General features: G+C 42.8%; 1 protein-coding gene across 1 annotated transcript in view; it reads left to right on the top strand.

Annotated features, from left to right (window-relative positions):
- Positions 1-19025, top strand: part of LOC308318163 (eukaryotic translation initiation factor 3 subunit H) — a 51919-nt gene that overhangs the window by 12458 nt on the left and 20436 nt on the right. The window lies entirely within an intron of this gene.

Here is a 19025-nt window from a genome sequence, read left to right as displayed (position 1 = left end):
ATGCAATTTTCTTTACTAGACCTGATTTTTAAAATCGTTGGGGAAGCAATGCAGCCCTGAATGTTAATTCATGGTGGCACACCTGGACTAGACACACTTGAGGTGCCTGAACCTCAGCTTGATCTAATTAGTCTGGCCCCAGTTGGCACAGATCAGACAGGCTAAATCAAGAACGCCTTGGTGTGAATTTCATTTCCCCTCTGTCTGTAGGACTGACCCAGGTCTGTGGCAGGTGATTTGTTTTGACAGTGGCAGGTGATTTGTTTTGACGGTGGTCACATTTCAGGAATCCGGTAAATCAGAATTTGGAAAATGTTATCCAACTGAAGCTTAGTTGTGAAGATTGTTAGTTAAATAGAGATTAGGGCTGCAAGATTATGACTACAATTATTATCTTGATTATTTTTGCTATATAATTATATTCACAATTGTTGATTACAGTTGTTGATAATACATTTGAGTTGAAAAATATTTTTTTTTTATGGTATTTTTAATACCATTGTTGGCCATTATGTTTCTCTGTGTGATATCTTCTGTGAAATGGCATGCAGTGGTCTCTGTGACTTAATTGTTCTTGTGTGAGCCTGCTGGATAAGGAGATGGTTGGTTGGGTGGTACAATGTTCTGCAAGCTTACTAATCCTGGTGTGATGGTGAGGAAATCAGGCCAAGGTGCATCTGCTGATCAAATTAGATGTTTGAAAGGATTGCCAAGTTTCATGATTACTCTATCATCAATTTTCGATTACTTTACAGCTCTAGGAGAGCTTGTTAAAGTGAGAGAGAAATGCAGGTAGACTGTAGCATCAGCCACATACTCCACTGGCCCTTCTACTTTTGCTCAATGCTCACTTAAACTGATTTATTAATGACGCTTGACACCTCCACTGAATATCCCCTTGCTTCAGTTTTTAGTGGATTTTGCACTCTCCCTTCCACTCCCTAATCTTTGCAGTTTGCACCCCTCTTTACCCTTCTGCTCTGTGACATTCTTAAGCTTTCCACTTTGCTCAGTGTGACGTAAAAGAGACCCAGACGAGAAATGGCCACACGATAGGACTTCAAATCTAATCAATATCAACGCTATTACACCCCTAAAACTCCTTTGTGTGTTGGTTAAATAAAATCACACTCTGTGTGAACTGAAGTGAGGGGCGCCCACTGTGCCTGCCACATGTCACTGCTTAAAAACATTAAATGTCCATACTTGGGTTGAGTTAGACTAATATATTAGCGCCCCTCACTTCACGCGGGTGTGATTGTTTTTTGTGCATGTTCACAAACTTTGTCCTACACAAACATTAAATTCTCATTGACAATGAATGGAACATTTTATGTCATGGTGTCTGAGCAAATATACATAGTGTCTATTGTAGGTCATGATGATATACGATGATAAGAGCGCCCCTCACTTCACAGGGGTGTGAGTTCTTATTTCCAAACATTAGATATCATGTCTATTTCAAACTTTTGCCTTGGATACGATTAATGAAGGACTATTTAAAAAAGAATCTCCCACAAGTAACTTGGTCATGCAAGTTATGCCATGGCCACGGGACAATGGTAGAGAACAGACGGGCTGATTACTTCAGCGTGTGACTCCTGTGGGGTCTCCGAGGTTATCTTTTGATTTTATTTGGGGGGGGGGGCTTTAATTGTCGACGGTGGCAGGCATCTCCATGTCTGGGTTAATTGAAGTCAGGGGGATTAACAGAACTCTGCCATGATGTCTCCTTCCAGCTGTAAAGACACTAACCAGTCAGTGTGAGGTCACTTTGTACCTCTGGGAACACTCGTCCACACGTGTGGATACCGCACATATTTATTAATTACATTTCTTTTTCACCTCGCTACCTTTGTCATAATGGTATCCCTGGGGTTAGCACTTAAATGGATCACTGTACCTGTCCTAAAGAGGGAAATTGATTGCCTCCCTGTTTTCCTCAGCCTCCCTCTGTGAGGCTAATTAGAAATCACTTGGCAGCTCAGCTCAAAGAGATACTGTTAGGAACATAACAAATATATCACTATTTATTTTGGTAGCATGGAATGGTGGAGAGAAATATCGGGACTACAAATTTCACACCCCCAAATGAGACAGCGGCCCCACTTCTGGTCCGTTATAACGGTGTACTGCAGGCGAGCCCATAGAAGTTCATTGATTGATTAAGTACTTGGCCTACTTTTAAAATAATACGAAATGAACTGAAGACTATATTGATTTAAAATAAAAAATATGTTCCGAAATGTATGAAGTGTCTCTGTCAACATATATTGTTTTCTCAATAGAGGATGTATTTATTTATTTAATTTACCACTTGAATGAGTTACCACATAATGATAACGGAGTAGAGGGAAGACGGCAGACAGAGAACCTGTCTGCTGTCGGTTATAAACCGAAACGCAACAAATATATGGGGGTATTGAAAACCTCAAGGGATGCGACCGTGACGTATATACCGTGCGACCCCTTTAACTTGAGATTTACAATGTTAGCACTTTTGAATCTCAGATGGAGTATATTACAGTACATTGTGGGTTGTATATTGAGATGGCAGGTATGTGACATTGAAAAGGACAAATCAAACGTATGGGAAACTTTATTAGAACACAAAATAAATCGCTACAGCCTCAGTAATGAACCAGTACAATTAGGGTATTTTATGATGCCTCGCATAGGGATTGCATTGACAGCTGCAACCGGTCTAACGGACCTGAAGTGGGGCCGCTGTCTCATTTGGGGGCATGGAAATTGTTGTGTGTGTGTGTGTGTGTGTGTCTCTCTCTCTCTCACATCTCTTTCTGTCTGTCTGTGGTCGGCATCTGAAGCTGGTTGACTGTGAGCAGTGGGCTGGGAGCAGGCCGAGCGCTGCTTTTGAAAGCTGGCTTGGCATCATAAATCAGAGTGCGGGTCCCCTGGGTGCTGCCACCACCGCCATCAGCTCCACTGTTTTATTCATCTGCTCCTTTGTCTCATCACTGACTGTAGCCCACACTAAAGCAGGATGGGGTTCAGGGCCGATCAGAATGCATTAACGTAGTCCACCACTCATCTGGTAAGCCAGAAGTGTGGTGGGAGGGGGGTTGGAAAGACAGCTGAGGGTCAGGAAAGTGGAAGTGGGTCATAAGTGAAAAGGTAGATTCCTCCTTTGAGCTTTGAGACAGAGAGATATGTAGGAGTTAAAGGTTTCGGTTAAAAAGATTGAGAGAGCAGAAAGCTGACAGAGGGAGAGGGCGATTCAGACTAGAGCAGAAAAAGGAAGCAGGGAGACGAGGACTGTGAGGGACCCCCTCCTCCCCCCCAGAAATGGAGTGAGACGGCAAGAAAGGGGAACGATGGAAGGGTTGAGGGAAGACAAGTGACGGGGGGGAGGAAAGATCACTGAGACCATTTCATGCCCAGTTATGTCCTTAACGCAGTATGCTGCCTCTCAGTCTTTCAAACATGTCACACCGCGTGCTGGTTTTTAATTCGATTGTTATGGCTGCTTTCATGAAATGGGACTTTGGGAAACACAGCCCGCACGTAGTGAATATGACAGCTCTCATAGCCTAATGGGACTGCAGAAATACTGTAGTTGCAACACCATGCGTATTGCCTAATAAGTGTCCCAAGTCATGTCTATACCCTAGCTAGCAATGTATGAAGCATGTGCACTGTACATGGGGAATGTCTGAGAAGGATTTTCTTCCTTCCATTTCTCCTCCCTTGTGAACAAGAAATGAGACACTCATGGCGTTATGGCTGTGTGTGAGCACGCCAGCGCAGTACAACTGCAGACGTTATCTTTCATTCTAACATTGTGGGTGCTGAGTACTGTAAGATTCTCGTCTCGATCCTCTCAAACCGCATCAACCATAGTGTGCCCATTCTGGGGCAAACATTCGGTGAATATAGATTGTTGCGAGGGGCCATGAGCTTGAAGATCAGTTATCATTTTCGGTAATGATATATACTGTATTTGGTGCAGAGGACAGAGGGGCCTAGTCTAGACCACCCTGGTGGACACTGTTCAACAAAGTATATCAGTGGTTAAAGGTATGGTAAGGGATATTTTGCCAAACTAAGTGTCAAATAGCTGCAGTGATGTAAATAGGTTTTCAATGTAATGAGTCCCGGGATGCAGGGGTGTCCCAGGGACATTTGATGTCAGTGACGTTAAGAGTCCTATTTTGTCATTTTTACAAATTGCAGCATTTAACTCCCATTTCATTTTATATGATTACAATGTGGTTATATTCATGTAGAAAACAGTCAAATAATTGTACTAGACTAGTGCACCCCCTGGATGTGTGAGGGAGAGAGAGGGTGAGGGGCCGGGGAGGTAAGGCTATCCAACGTTGAAGATGCCACTACCTACTGGCGAAATGCGGAATTGCAGCACTTTAATGGAGGTGGACGGACATTCATGACGTCACGTGCGTAAGCCCGGACCTCAAAATGTAGGTCCGGTGTCGGTCTCTATCCTTTATAGCTCTATGGGAGGAGGGATATTACTGCACTCACAGAGAGAGGAGGTAGTGGGACTGTCTGTCTGCACATGCATTCGCATCACGCACGTTTGATGCACGTCGTTTATTTTCCATGTGTGACTGTGTTGTTGTTTGCTGTCGCTGGCATCAATGTGACTCTTCATGCCGTTCACGTTGATGCGTGTGGTTTATTTTCCACATGCCTGGTTGCTGGTGTTAATTTCCACATGGCTAAATGGTAAATAGTGCATTTATAAAGCTCCTTTATCCAAGGCGCTTTACATAGAGCATCAATTCACCCATTCACACACATTCATACGCCGATGGCGGTGGAAACAATGCAAGGCACCAACCAGCACATCAGGAGCAATTAGGCCTAATAAAATAGTTTGGTTTCCGATTGGCTGTCATTTTTGGGCTGAGTAGGTAGGGATTCTTTTCACTAGTAGACAGATAGACAGAGGAATAGATGTAGAGCACAGGCTGGGGCTGACAGAGCTTTCACAACTAACTGCTATCTTTGTCAAACAAAACTGTCAGAGCTTTTGTTTTTGACCAATGCCCACTTCAAAGACCATCTGATCTTACACGTGGAGCAATAATTAATAATGACCACAATGGCTGCTCTGCAACTCTGACGCTGCAGTGCTGAATGAGAGCCCAGAGAGAGAGGAGGGGATATCGTAGAGAAATGCATGCATGTCTCTCTTCGCTGTGCGTTGCGTTATAAGTTGATGCCGTTAAAATGAATTAACTTTGACAGCCTGAAAGATAACTTTATTTTGACTTTGCGCGACCAGGTGGTTTCACCAAAGAGAATTGTAGACCTTTTTGGTCCGACGAGGTCGGATTTTGACTTTTTTTCAAATGCCAATATAATCATTTGGGTCGCGCATATTTAATAGTCGGTCGGCAACCGGAAGCCAAACTATTTTTTGTTAGGCCTTCAGTGTCTTGCTCAAGGACACTTCGACGGTAACTCTGGGGGAGCCCTGGTTGGAGCTGGCGACCTTGCGGTTACCATCCAGCCACTCTACCCCTGAGCCACCACCGCCCCCGGCTAGTATTATCTTGTGAGTGACTGTTCATGCCGTGCAGATGTTAAGTTTGTGACTCTTCAGTCTTCATGTCATGTAGTCGATGGGATGAAGGAATATTAACTTAAAGTGAATGGAAATTTAACTACAGATCATGATGTCATAGCAAATACTTTTAATAGATTCTTTATGAATTCAGTGGAGGAGCTAGCCCAAAGCTTCCCCACTAGAATTTTGACATGTACTCCTATTAAGGATGACAAGCCTATTTTCAGGATAGGAGAAATTACCGAATCTGCAGTGTTGGATATTATGAGCTCCCTAAGAGACTCAAAAGCGAAAGACGCTTACAATATGGACACATTTCTAAAAACACACAAGACTCAAACTTGACATTTAAAAAAACACATCGAACAACTGATACAGCTAAACTCTTCATGCATGCTATGATTGTTTCACACATAACCTACTGTTTCACAACCTGGTCACAGACAAATCAGACAACTTTACAACCCATAGAATCACTGTACAAACAGACTTAAAAACACTTGACCAAAAGCCCAACCGTTACCACCATTGCCACATAGTTCAACTATGTGGCAAAACATTTTAACAGCTTTAAACACTTTGCAGATGCTTGTCTCATTTTTAAGATCTTAAATGGACTTGCACCTCCACCACTGAAACAGTTCATAGGTCGAAGGGACAGTAGTGACAGAGCAACAAGGGCAACTACCAGAGCAGACTGAAGTGCCAATCAAACGTAATGTGTTTGGTAAAACAGTAGAGCCTCCCATCACTGGAACAGTCTCCCCACAGAAGTAAGAGAGACTTCTAACTATCTGACCTTCAAATTCAACCTGAAAAGGTGGCTAAAAACAAATCTGTAATCATGATTAACTATCAGGCTATCAGCACTATTTAGTATTCATCACCGGTGTCATTTTTCACTTCATTTTGCAGTTGTTCTGTCCCCTGTACCATGTTGATCTGTTCCTGTATTGTAATGTATTGTATTGTGTTTTTGTATGGATATAGTGTTGGGTGCTTGCACATATGCACACATGGCATCAACGCATGGTGTTGTGTTCTGACACACTATACACTCTGTCTTTCTTTTATCATAATTTTTTTAAGAGCCTGCCCAGGGACTACAGATGAAATTTAGCTTTTGCTAACTCTGCCTCATTTACATTGACAAATTGACAAATACATATGACAACTAGGTATAGTCTGGTGACCACCGGAGAGACAGGTGACAGCCGGAATGTGGACGGCACCCGGGTGAGCAGTATGGGTTAGCGCCCCAGCCTGTGTCCTCCGTGAGGAGGAAGTCCAAAAAACCCTCGTGAGGCCTTTAGGAGGGCCATTATAATGATGTTCAAGAGACCCGAAACCCTGATGACCTAGGGATACATCACTGATACGTCCCAGGTGCATCCATGCCATGTTTTTTTATTTGTAGCAATTATTACAAGCATATAGTGATTTAACCTTTTAACAGAAAACTAATTATTTTCGCCCAAAAAATATGACTTACCCTACCTTTTAAGCTCTCTGAAGAGAAAGGAGGACACGTTGTCGTACGGCTCAAGGTCAGCCGGCAGAGGTACAGGCGAGTCGGATGTCTGGTCCCCTGGCTATGGCCCTCTGTCTGTCCGTCCGCTCGCTCATCTGCCGGAAGGAGGCAACGGTGATAAATGCGCACGTTGCAGGGGAAATAAATGGTGGTATCGAGTTCTGGTCTGGTCCTGGCTGTCTGGAGAGACACGGGGGCTAATGTTTTGCAGGAACACTATAATGGGAAGTGTGTGAGTTTGAGGGTGAGAGAACGTGATTGTGTGTGCGAGTGTGCACGTTCCGTGGTCCATGTTCCACCTGGCAATGTGGATTTGGTGCAATTAATCTTAGTTAGGCGAGCCCTGCGGAGAGCTGCCTGATGTGCGTGCGTGCGTGCATGTGTGCGTGCGCATTCATTCGTACACAGCACTTCCATACCGTACAAAGAAACACAGGTAGATGGCTGAGAAATGGCTAGCGATAAGTCTAGTTTATAAGCAGCTGGGTTTTGTGAACACTCTGATGAGTTCACCATATGCACATCTGATGAGCCTACTTGTCACAGACTTTGTTATTGTAATGGAAATGTGGAGTTGATGTGGATGGGAAATGGAAACGTGTATATGTGTGTGCACACGCCTGTGCATGCACGTGCAGGTGCCTGATGAGGTAGAGCGCCTGTACTCCAATGAATTACACGGAATGAAGTGTGGGATTGTGTTGGTGGTGTGGTATGCATTTATCACTAGTTTCTCTCGCCTTACACACACACGCACAAAATATAGATACTCTTACATCTCACCTGTTAGAGCCACTAAGGATGTGCATGACTGATGACACTACAGTGCTTTGGTTTGTTAGGCGAAAATAGGCGATCTACAAGCTCACAAGGCAATGTGAGCTTGTAGATATTTTCAAATTACCAGAAAATGACAAACATATGAATCAGGCCTTTGTTATTATTAGAAACGAGGATTTTATTATTCGACTACGCACCATCAAATGGTTTTCACAAATAAAGACTGTTGCGTCTGCATCTTTTACATTATTGTAACTAAACAAAAGTTTTGACAGGTCAATTTATTCTTCTTTTGTTCTCGTCTATCCTAGTCCACTAGCGTTGTACATTAGGCTAACATGACAATGATAATGCAGAATGGACACAATATTTCACCCATACTAGTAGGCATATTCAAAAAAGTAGTTACTGTACTATAGGCAGGCTTTGGATGACTGGAGCCATTGCAAATAAATACAAAATAAATAAATTATATTTCTAATGGTAAGAATACTAGCCTGGCTCCAGCCCTGAATTGCTACCATTAAAAATGTCCTGGCGATTCGGGTCTGGTGACGGCGGCGTCGGTCTCGATCTGATCGCAGCAGCTGATTGGCCATCAGCCCCGTCACTTGACAGCGTCACACAACAAACATGGCTGCCCCCACTGTGGTGACTAAATCCACCTATGATAAATAGTTTCTTTACAGAAACGACGGGTTTCATAAACATCATCTGACATATTTTACCGCTTTTGTTTACATGCTAGCAGTGCTCGTTGACTGTTTGTTTGGTTAGCAACCGGGATAGCCATAGCTACTATTCTGATTGGTTGGTATGAACTGATCGCCGAAGACTGCCGCTTTGACGACGCCCATCCCAGAAACTGCTGCCATGAGAAGGTCTTTCAGTCTGAATTATGAAGTAAAACGAAATGAAAATTCAGACTGAGTGTCGGGCTAAAATACATTTTTTTAGCCTCAAAAACGATTATTCAAATTGATTATTCTGACCCATCCCTAAAAGTCACTTAGCAGATCATTTTCACAGATGTAAGACGTGGATGCTTCTCACCATCTACCTCCATCCCTCCCTCTGTCGCTTTTCCATCTGCTTGCTTTCCAGTGCTCTCTTTCCACCCTCTTTTAGATATGCAGTATGCACCCCAACCTGTTTTTCAGGCATGTAATTTCCTTTAGTCTTACTTCATCTAGACAATCTTTTGTTACTAGGCAGTGGGCACTCATTTTCAAGGTATACAGAGGAGTTTTGATGGCTTGGGAGTGGACCTGAACTCCCTGCCCTCTGTTGGAGAAGGCAACATGAATCCTCCAGCCCGATAAAAGTCTACTTTACAGCGGCAAGACAAATGCACCGTCTCTCGGTTTTCACCAGCGTTATATATATATTTTTTGTCTTTCTTTCTGCCTGTTGTTTTTTCTCTTTGTCCTCAGTCATCCTTTCTCTTTCCTCTCTCTCCCTCCCTCTCGTCATGCGCTTCCATTCTTGATCTGGTGCTTGTCGTTTTCTCACCGTTGTGATATGTTTACTATATGTATGTTATATATATGTATATATATGTTTAAGTGAAGAAGGCTGAAGGTACTATATGTATGTACTATATGTACGTTTATGTGAAGTAGGCTGAAGGTACTATTATGTATGCCAGCTTTTCTCTCTCTCCCCCTCATCTCACTCTCATGAATCTAATGATGAGTTAATTTACATGGCTCTGGTAGCGTGTGTGTGTGTGTGTGTGTGTGTGTGTGCTTAGATGGGGTTTGTGTGTTTGCTTAATTTTCAGCTGACTTTAGTCTTCCCTCTATCCTTCACCTCACACTCTTAATTTAGACTTAATGAAGTACACACAAATGCATGCACGACACGTGCACATTTCTTTGCATGCTTCTCAGACGATCATGCAGAGTTCTTCAAGGGCGCAGAAAAGTGTGGTGGTTCTCCCTGAAGAAAAGTGTGGTGGTTCTCAACTTCTCCCTGAAGAGTATTGCTCAGGGGACCCAGAAGCTCATCTTACTATGTGCAACTACAGCTGCGCCGTATCAGTGGTGTGTGTCCTTTATACCCAGACCCATGTATGCCAATAGGACAACAATTATTGTAAATTGTCTTAAAAATATAATGGCATCAAAGGCAGAAGCAGTCCCTTTACATAATGCATGAATGAACAAGTTGGCTGTTTTTTGGAGACAAATGCCTTCCAGGGAGCCAGTGACCTGTAATATGCTGAGAGCATGCGATTGAGAGCACACATGCTATTATTCTCTTTTATTGTACTTTCATATTTATCAAACGCAAGAAGAGGGGGAGAGGCCAAATAAAGATGTGCTAAATAGAAACGATGAAGAGGAGTGATATTAACTGCCGTTGTGTCAGTGGAACAAAATAGTCCAGGTGAGATTAGAATTTGTCCAGCTCTAGCTTAGAATATGGGAAGTAGGACCGTCTCATTTTTGGATATTATTTTAGCTACCCAACAGAACAGTGTTCTTGATGGGATACCAGATGCGTGCAACATGTGGACTCGAAATGGCCCTCAACTTGAAGATGCAAAATGTTTCTCCTTGTAACATATTATTTAGTTTATCTCCTCCCCTCTTAGACTTGACATATGGCCTCTATTGTGTAGTTTATTTCTAAAAAGTGGTCACTGTAGTCTTTCCGGTGGTACTCAGACTGCTTTGAGTGAGTCCGGGGTACATACATGGCCATGGGATCATTTGAATGTCCTATGCGATTAGTATATTTGTTCTTGGCGTTTCTTTTTTTTTTCTCGGCACATACCAAAAAAACACATGGGTATTGTCGTTTCTTTTAGTTTTTTATTTATTTTTAGTTTCTGATGCATTTTCACATAATGTTTTATACTTATGTGAAATATTTAACTTTAAGTCAATATGACATCATGCTGAAACCTTGCCCACATTTGAAGTCATGCATCACAGATTAAGTCCTAGATGACTGTCGTCATACTCTGGCCACACATCAGAGGCCACATCAGAGTAACGCAGTGTTATGACATTGAGGGGGCAGAAAACAGCCTGGCCACGTGGTTCATGTGCTCGCGTGAGCCCACAAACTCCAATGCATTCCATAAACTTCCGGTTGTCCCTTTTCAATAGAAGTCTATGTAGAAGAGCCTGGCTCCATGAAGTGAACGGAGTTGTCGTAACTCTGTCTTACTTTATGGCTCTGTGCCACATGAAGATTCATGGATCCTGATCCTCTGTGGATCCTGAGATCCACATGATTAGATTTTTGGATTTCTTAACAGTGGGAGAGAAACGGCGATGACTTCTAAGTAAAGAGCTTTGGGTCTGGTTCAAACCTGGGAAAACAGTGGGAAGGATTGATAGGCTTATTTATGCGGTATGCTGCTGCATAAGATGAGCGAGCCCCTTCCAGACCTTTAAAAAAAAGATTCTACTTGGCCCTCCTCCCTTAAGTCCACATAAAGTTGCCATTGTGAACTGTAGATGTACTTTTCTGTGGGAGTTTCTTTGTCTTGTTCACTGTGTCAACTCTGTGGGGAATAATACCCTCTAACACCTGGGTAGGCTATATTCTCTGTGCCAGCTCATAGACAACCAGCTAAACTGTGTGGGTAGTACGAGGAGAAGACGCCTTTGATTCTAAATATTTTCTACTCTTATTGTTTTTCTCAGCTTGTAAGTATTTCTGAAATGTCAAGATGAGCACACTTGCTGTCATCATTGAACAGGCTCTATATACTGTATATAGACAGAATATATGTGTGTATATATTCCTGTAGCCTACACACAGATGGATGGATACATGGATATAGACCTTTTTTATCTCCATGGCAAAATTCTGGTATTACAAATATGGTAAAGCATTGTCGATATTGCAGCACACCTGTTAAATATAGTTTTCATAAGACATATCCAGTGGTCAGAAGGCTTAAGAACATCACTAAAACACTCTCGTGCCAAAGTTTTATTCCCTCCTTTTTTTTTAATTTAGTTTTTCCATTAAGTCTGTCAGTCCAGTGTGTTGGGATTGGAACATGGAAGGAGCCATGGTCGGCAGATGCTTGTATACTAGTAAGCATCACCTCCTATGCGGCTAATTTGTGGCTGAAAATGATGCGAGGCCGCTCTCTACTGGCCGAAATCAGGCAGTGGACATGTATTAATTGGACACATGGAAGAAGTGACGTATGACCATCGCAACCGAGGCAAAAGATGGACCAAACAACGAATACGAATGTAGGGTGACTGAACACTGACGAGTAGAGTGCGCAAAGCCGAGACTGGCGATGTATTTCTATTTAAGGCAGATGTGGCGGGAGGTGGCCCACTGCGTGGCGAGAACATCGTTGCAACATAGCAGATGTACAGCGAGTGAAACAGTCCTTTTGTGGGTGTGGAATTAAGCGGATAGAAATAATAGATGTGATGTGTTATCTTAATTTGAATGAATTCACAACAGCGATAATCACCTGGTGATATCACTAAACACATTTAGAGAAACTGCTAGGTCTAATATGTACTGTATGACACCCGGCAGGTTGCTGACTGTTGAACCAAGTGGGCCATTACCACTTTGTTGCTCCATTGCTTTTTCTCTCCTTGTATTTTCCTCTCGCATGCTCTCTTTCTATCATTCAATATGGTCTTTCTCTAGACACACTCTTGCTTTGTCTTTCTTTCGCTCACACAGACACGTGCGTGTGTGCACACAATCAAGTAGCCCCGACGGAATGGGCAGACTCATTCCCTGTCTGGCCCTGGGGCTCAGATTGATTGATAGGAAAGGCAGCAGGTTGGTAGAAATGACTGAGGAATAGAAAACCACGCCGGTCACTCAACTCGCTCCCACCACCAGGCCTTGAAGATATTGTTAAATTGGCTATGTTTTGGCTAATGCCGCCGTTCTGTCCAGAGTATTACTGGCTGTATTGCTATCCCAATTAAAGGGTGGGTTGTTATATTTATTTTTATTTTTATTAACATTTGTTATTTTTTTTAAATGTTGCATAAGCCCTCCACACCACTCTGGACCCAGAAGGCAGCATGGTAGAACTTATGTAAGTAAGGACCCGTCACAAAATGGTACCGGTATATTTGGTGCTGCCAAGCGTTAATGTGGAAAAGCAAATCGCAGGTAACTTACCCTGTCATGCTGTTAGCTCTGTACTGGCTTTGATTTGCTTGCTAGTGCATCATCATCTGCCCTTGTACTTAAAATATTCACTGGTACTATGCTGGCATGCACTCATACTGTCTGACTTGCTCTTCATCTCTTTCTCCCTCTTGTTTGCTCTCAAACATACACACGTGTACAAGGTTTAAACCCCTTTCATCCGCTGCTTTGAGCAGCTTCCCAGGAGCTGTTGGAGTCGAAATGCTGAACAGCCTCATCTTGTAGCGTTTGATGGGAAGTGGAGCATCGCTCATCCTGGTACATGGTTGGAAAGTAACAGATGTTACACAATAAATGCAACTGTAATTAATTATTATAGTGAAATCAATAATTCCATGAAAATGTCCATGCACCAGGCCAAAAAAACCCAACATGCCAGCAAAGGCCATGGAATCGTTTATGTGGGTAGACTTCAAGCAGGTAGCTCACTGTAATATAGAACTTTGAGTAAAATATACTTGACGGTAATCCACTTAAATTTATTTTATTTATTTATTTTATTTTTACCTTATTACTTATTTAAGATAATTTTACTCCATTTGGCTTCTTCGAGTATCTGTGTATGTTGTAAGTTACTGTTTAACAAGTTGCTCAAACCTCATTGTCCATATCCTACATTAAAGTTTGTTTATATCTACTATTACTGGTTTAAATATTAATTTAGAAAGTAATTACAGTTCTCTGGTGATTAGAATTAGCATTCACTTAGAATTTTGGAAAATTCACAGGTGGACCTTCTAGTCACCATCTCTAGTTTTAAGGCTTCCACCACTTTCTCTGTCTCCATGTCTCTCACTTGTCCACATAGTGTATGAGTCATTGAGCAACTTTTTATTTTAGTTTTACACATTTTGGCTGCTTTGTTTACCCGGGCAATATTCTATCGCACACCATCATTGGAGAGCCACATGCCCAAGCAGACGGCAGATGCGCACATAGTCTAGTCACTGTCTTCTAGCCACCCACCCAACTACATGTACACAAGTTTTTTTGGCTCTGCAAGTCTCTTGAGTATCATTACATCAATGTCTCACTGGCTGGAACTGTCTTCCTAACAACTTTGAGTGCTGTGCACACCACAACTAGAATGACAACGATAGTCGTAAACAATATTGTTTGCTTGACTTTCAGAGTAGGTTTATGAATAAGTCCAAATTCACTAGAAGGACATCTGGGATGCGTCTCACTCACCCTCAAAGTATTCATTTTTCTTTAAAAAAATTTACGAAGATGAGCTATTATGAATAACTAACCCTATAACTAGCTGGCATTACCTCAGGTAGGCTACAATTAGAGATGCTCCGATATTTGGGGCCGATACCGATATCCGATATTTTAATAATTAATCGGCCGATTTAAAAAAGAAATATTTTAAGAGGGAAAAAAGGAAGAAAATGCATTTTCACAATAATTCTAAAAGTAGTGTGAATACCTCCACAGCCTAATTACTGAAGGATAAACTATCAGTCTTCTCCAAAATCTGTCAATCTTTGTCGTTCAGCACGTGTTAAGAACGTAATGTAAACAGAAGTGTGCCGTGTGTCACACCAAAAGTGGTAACTTATAGAATCCTGTACATTAGAAGCATCACGCAATCATACAAACTGCAAAGCATAATGTCCTAAGTGGAGCTGACGATGGTCTTGAATCAGTTGATTGCCTATGTGTGTCAAGCTATAGTGTGAAATGCCCATGCAGGCTCATCTTACATAGCTGCTGGCTGCCGTGCCATGTGCGTGCTGGCAATAATACTTCTGCGCATTTCCAAGCAAGTTTGTGGGACACACTAACCATGTAGATTATAGTTTAGCTTTTTTTTAAGACATATTAAGGTTAGTAAAACCATCGAGGAGACTAAGCTCTCTCTCTCTCGTAGCCCCCAGGCGGTAGCAGATCTAGCGTTTATTTTTTACATGCTGTGAGAGTGAGCTTAGCTTATTGCTAACACGACCCCATCCCCTCTCTCTCTGTCTCTCTCTCTCACGCCGCGGCCTCTCTCTCGTCTCACGTGTCTCTCTCTCACACATCTCTCTCTCTCTCTCTCTGTGGCTGTGGTGTAGTGTAGGGGGTGTGTGTGTGGGTTGGGGGGGGGTTAGTTGCGCTGCCCGACCGAAAGAGTGATGTGATATACTTCTCCAGTAAGCGGTGCAGAACCGAGAGAGTGACACATTATTTTGGATGTAAATTGCGCAGCTTTTAGCCTTCGGATTTGCGGAACGGTGAATTTTAGACCTCCGATATATCGTATCGGTGATCGGCCGATATGTATCGGAGCATCCCTAGCTACAACTATCTGGCCTCTTTATAATTCATAATAGTCAGATTATCCAATATCCTTCTTTCAGCACCCCCTTTCTTTCTCCCCCCTCCGTGTGGGCTCTAACAGAGCTGGACTGCACAGTGCGTGTTTGGTGCCACTGTTACAAAACGTCGTTCATCAGTGTGGACGGCTGCGCACATAATTATTGTTATAGTGGTTGGTGTGAATAGGCCAATAGGTCACTGAATGCCTGCAGGTCTGTCTGTGTGTCTGAACAGTCAATATCGTTTCAGATCGAAAGACGGGTAGAACGTATACTCATTTGACATAGCTAATCGTGTAGAAAGACTGTATATTGGGCGAGGAGGTGGCAGATTCCACGGGACGTAAAGTTGTATTTGGGTTGGTACCAAGTCACTGAGAACGTTGAGTGGATTGGAAGACACCCACTCATGTTGTTTAAGATGGACCTGAGCCTCCAACGTGGTCTGTGTGACCTGGAGTTTGTTCCTAGCCTGCCTCTCAGCAGAACCTCTCCTCCCCACCACACTTCCCCCGCCTTCTTTCTTTCTCTCTCTTCTCTCTCTGTTCTTTCTTTCTATACTCTTTCCATCTACTTTGCTCCTCTCCGGTCCCTCTCCGCTTCATTCTTTTGTGTCACTAAGCGTGTCAGTCACTAAATAAAAGACAAGATCGAAGGCCCAGATGAGCTGACAGGAGGGAAAGGGACCGTGAATGCAGCCCTTCAGTTTGACTTCAAGTCTACCTCCCATCCCTGTCTACACTTGTCCAGGCAACGTTAAAATGCAACAAGATCTTATCTGTGTGTGTGGGGTGGGTAATCTGGTCTTTCTTCTCCATCCATCGGCGGACTCGCTCATGCTCGGCAGCTGCACAGTCATTTCTCTTCTGGGGCTCATGAGAAACCCAAGGTGTGGTGGATGTGATATTGATAGATTAGAGAGGAACGTTTATTTATATTACACATAGCAACAAGGTAATTACAGTACTTGCTTTACACAAAACATTTATAGTATTAAGAAAGATAATCAAAAATAAATATTATGAAAGGGCTTTTTGAATGAACTCTTTTCATTATGAAAGGCTAGATAATGGAAAATAATATGCTGAAATAAAACAAAACTAGAATGAATCAAAGGTCTCAATGAAAGGCAGTGACACAACACAGAAAGGTCTTATGCTTTTAACAGAACTTAGATGTAGCAGATCTGCTATTTCTTTGAGTATGTTCAAGATAATAAAAACTTAATTTGAAGCTGACCTGTCCCAGACTACCTCATGGATCGTGGCAGAAGATCAGAAATGTAATTAGTCCCAAAAAGCCTGAAATGCATTATATTTTGAAATCAATTATTTGTCAGACATGATTCATTTATTGGTCTTAGTGAGTACTCATCTCGAGGAACACCATTCATCAACTGCAGCTGCCTGATGGGTGTTATTAGGGAGATCTGTAAAGATGGAGACATTGTTACAATATTTGAGTCTACAGAAGATAAATGCATGGACAAGTTTTTCCAAATTCTGCTTTAATCCTTTAATCCTTTAAACATTCTCAAGGGGATAGAAAGAAAGCTGAGTTTGTAATTGTCTTAATGTAGCTATTGAAATTCGGGTCATTGAGTCCATAACTACAGCAAGATGTCTGGCTTGGTTTGTGGTGAGGCGACGATCGAAATCTCATGTAAATCAGTGAGTGTTGTACTAATCCTGTGTTAATTGTAACCGTAAAGGCCCTGACATACCATGCTGATATTGATTTTATTGTATTGGCATCCAAAAAGGGGTCCGGAAATCAGTTGTAGAATGTAATGTGTACAATGTGTACAAGCCGTCGATGATAGTGAGTTGTCTGTATGGTCCAGCCAACCCACTTAAATGTTGAATCGGTGGTGGATAAGAGAGAGAGCTCCCCAGTGCAAACCGTAAACATTATTTGGACAGAAAACGGAGGGAGAAGGAGATTGAGGCAGAGGGTGAGATAGTCTGAGTGTGAGTGAGTGACGGAGCGAGAGACGCACAGACCTCGGTTCACAGGCACTTCTGTAAAAAGGATGTCACGATTGAGCAGATCATGACAGAAATTATTTTATTTATAATGGTTGCTCCTGTAGCGATCATTTTGTGCCCATATTTGATCTCTGTCATGGACCATTTTCATAGTGCAGTAGGTTAGATTTATTTCCTCTCGGGCAGCTGCAGAAAATCACCATGAACTGTTGTCAGATGTAGTCTGTGCGATGTGTGTAGGAGCAACTTTTAACACCAGACCTTTTCCCAATTATTTCATAGTCTGTAATAGTCGGGCCCGCTTGTTGTGTCGGGGCCCCTTGGGTCAATTTAACACTGAACAAAGGAGTTTGTATCGCTGCTCTAACCAAAAGAAAAACAAATAAGTCATGCATGACTGCACCAATGACATACAGAAATTCTCTCTGAAGTCAGTTCCTACTGCAGCACTACGGCTGAGAAATATCATGCTAGTCTGAGTTAGAGTTCTCATCGGGCCCGAAAATTAAGGCCCGGCCCTAACTGGGCCCTAACTAATCAGGCCCTAGGCCCGGCCCGGCCCGACTAATTAGCATAGTTTTTAGGCCCGACCCGGCCTAAAATGTCGGGTCGGGTCGGGCCTGGTCAGGTTTGTGCAGAATTTGAGAACTCTACACAGAGTAAAAGTGAAACGCCAGTCAGCACCATGTTCATAATAGATAAATACACAAACAGACAGAACAGAACTATTATTTTTATTATTCTAAACAAATTCAATATATATATATTTTTGTTTTCATGGAGCCCCAGGTCCGGCCCGGCCCGGCCCTACTGATTAGCATACATTTTAGGCCCGGCCCGGCCCTAAAATGTCGGGTCGGGCCTGGTCGGGTTCGGGCAGAGTTTGAGAACTCTAGATGAGTTCAGTGTTCTTGTTCCCTTGTTTCCTCTCTTAATTACACTGAGTAAAATCTACACTTCAGGATTTTTCTGTTCCTCTGTTCCTTCCTCACCTCACCTGCCTTTTCTTTTTTAACCATAACCGTTTCTCCTGTTTTTCCCCAGCTCTCTCCTCCTCCTTCAGTTTATTCTTGTTAACGGCCCTAGCAGGATAGGGATGTGCTCTGCAGACTGGGGTCTGGGGGCCACAGCTGCCCAATAACACTCTGATTTATCAACCTCTTCGTGCCAGCCTACATGTGGATGCTGCATCTCTCCAGCGCGCTCGCCTTGGTCGTTACTTACAGCCAGGCAGCCAGGGCTGTTTGTATTTCTGGCTGTGCGTCCTCGGGATGTGTCTGTCGTAATGAAATGCTTCTATGCATAACGAATCACGCCTCCTCTCCGGCAACTCGAGCTGTCGATGTATCCATCCAGCCTTTTTGTCTCTCCGGGACTGTGTTTAATGTCCGCCTGGAATGGAATGGATGTGCGATCCGTGATTTTGGGTGGTGTAGGTTTATTTACTTGTAAGCCTCCCACAGGCTGCCTATGGAGAGATAGCAATAAACCTTTTTGTTTTCGCCTTTATATAATCTTTGTGTGTTTTGACATCTCTTCTCGTCCTCTGTCAGCCGCCCCCCCTCTTGTGTCCAGTTCCAGATGGATATGAGGAATGGGAAAAGGGGAGGATTTCTTTTTACATTTATGATTACAATTAAGGAAATACTGAATTTAATCTTGTCTTTCCTCTGTTCTGTCCCCTCCTCTCTCTGGCTGTCCAG

This window comes from Protomyctophum bolini (assembly GCF_963924005.1).
Source record: "Protomyctophum bolini genome assembly, chromosome: 7".
Taxonomy (NCBI): Eukaryota; Metazoa; Chordata; class Actinopteri; order Myctophiformes; family Myctophidae; genus Protomyctophum; species Protomyctophum bolini.
Note: the sequence above shows the minus strand (reverse complement) of the source record. Positions and strands in the feature narration are given on the sequence as shown.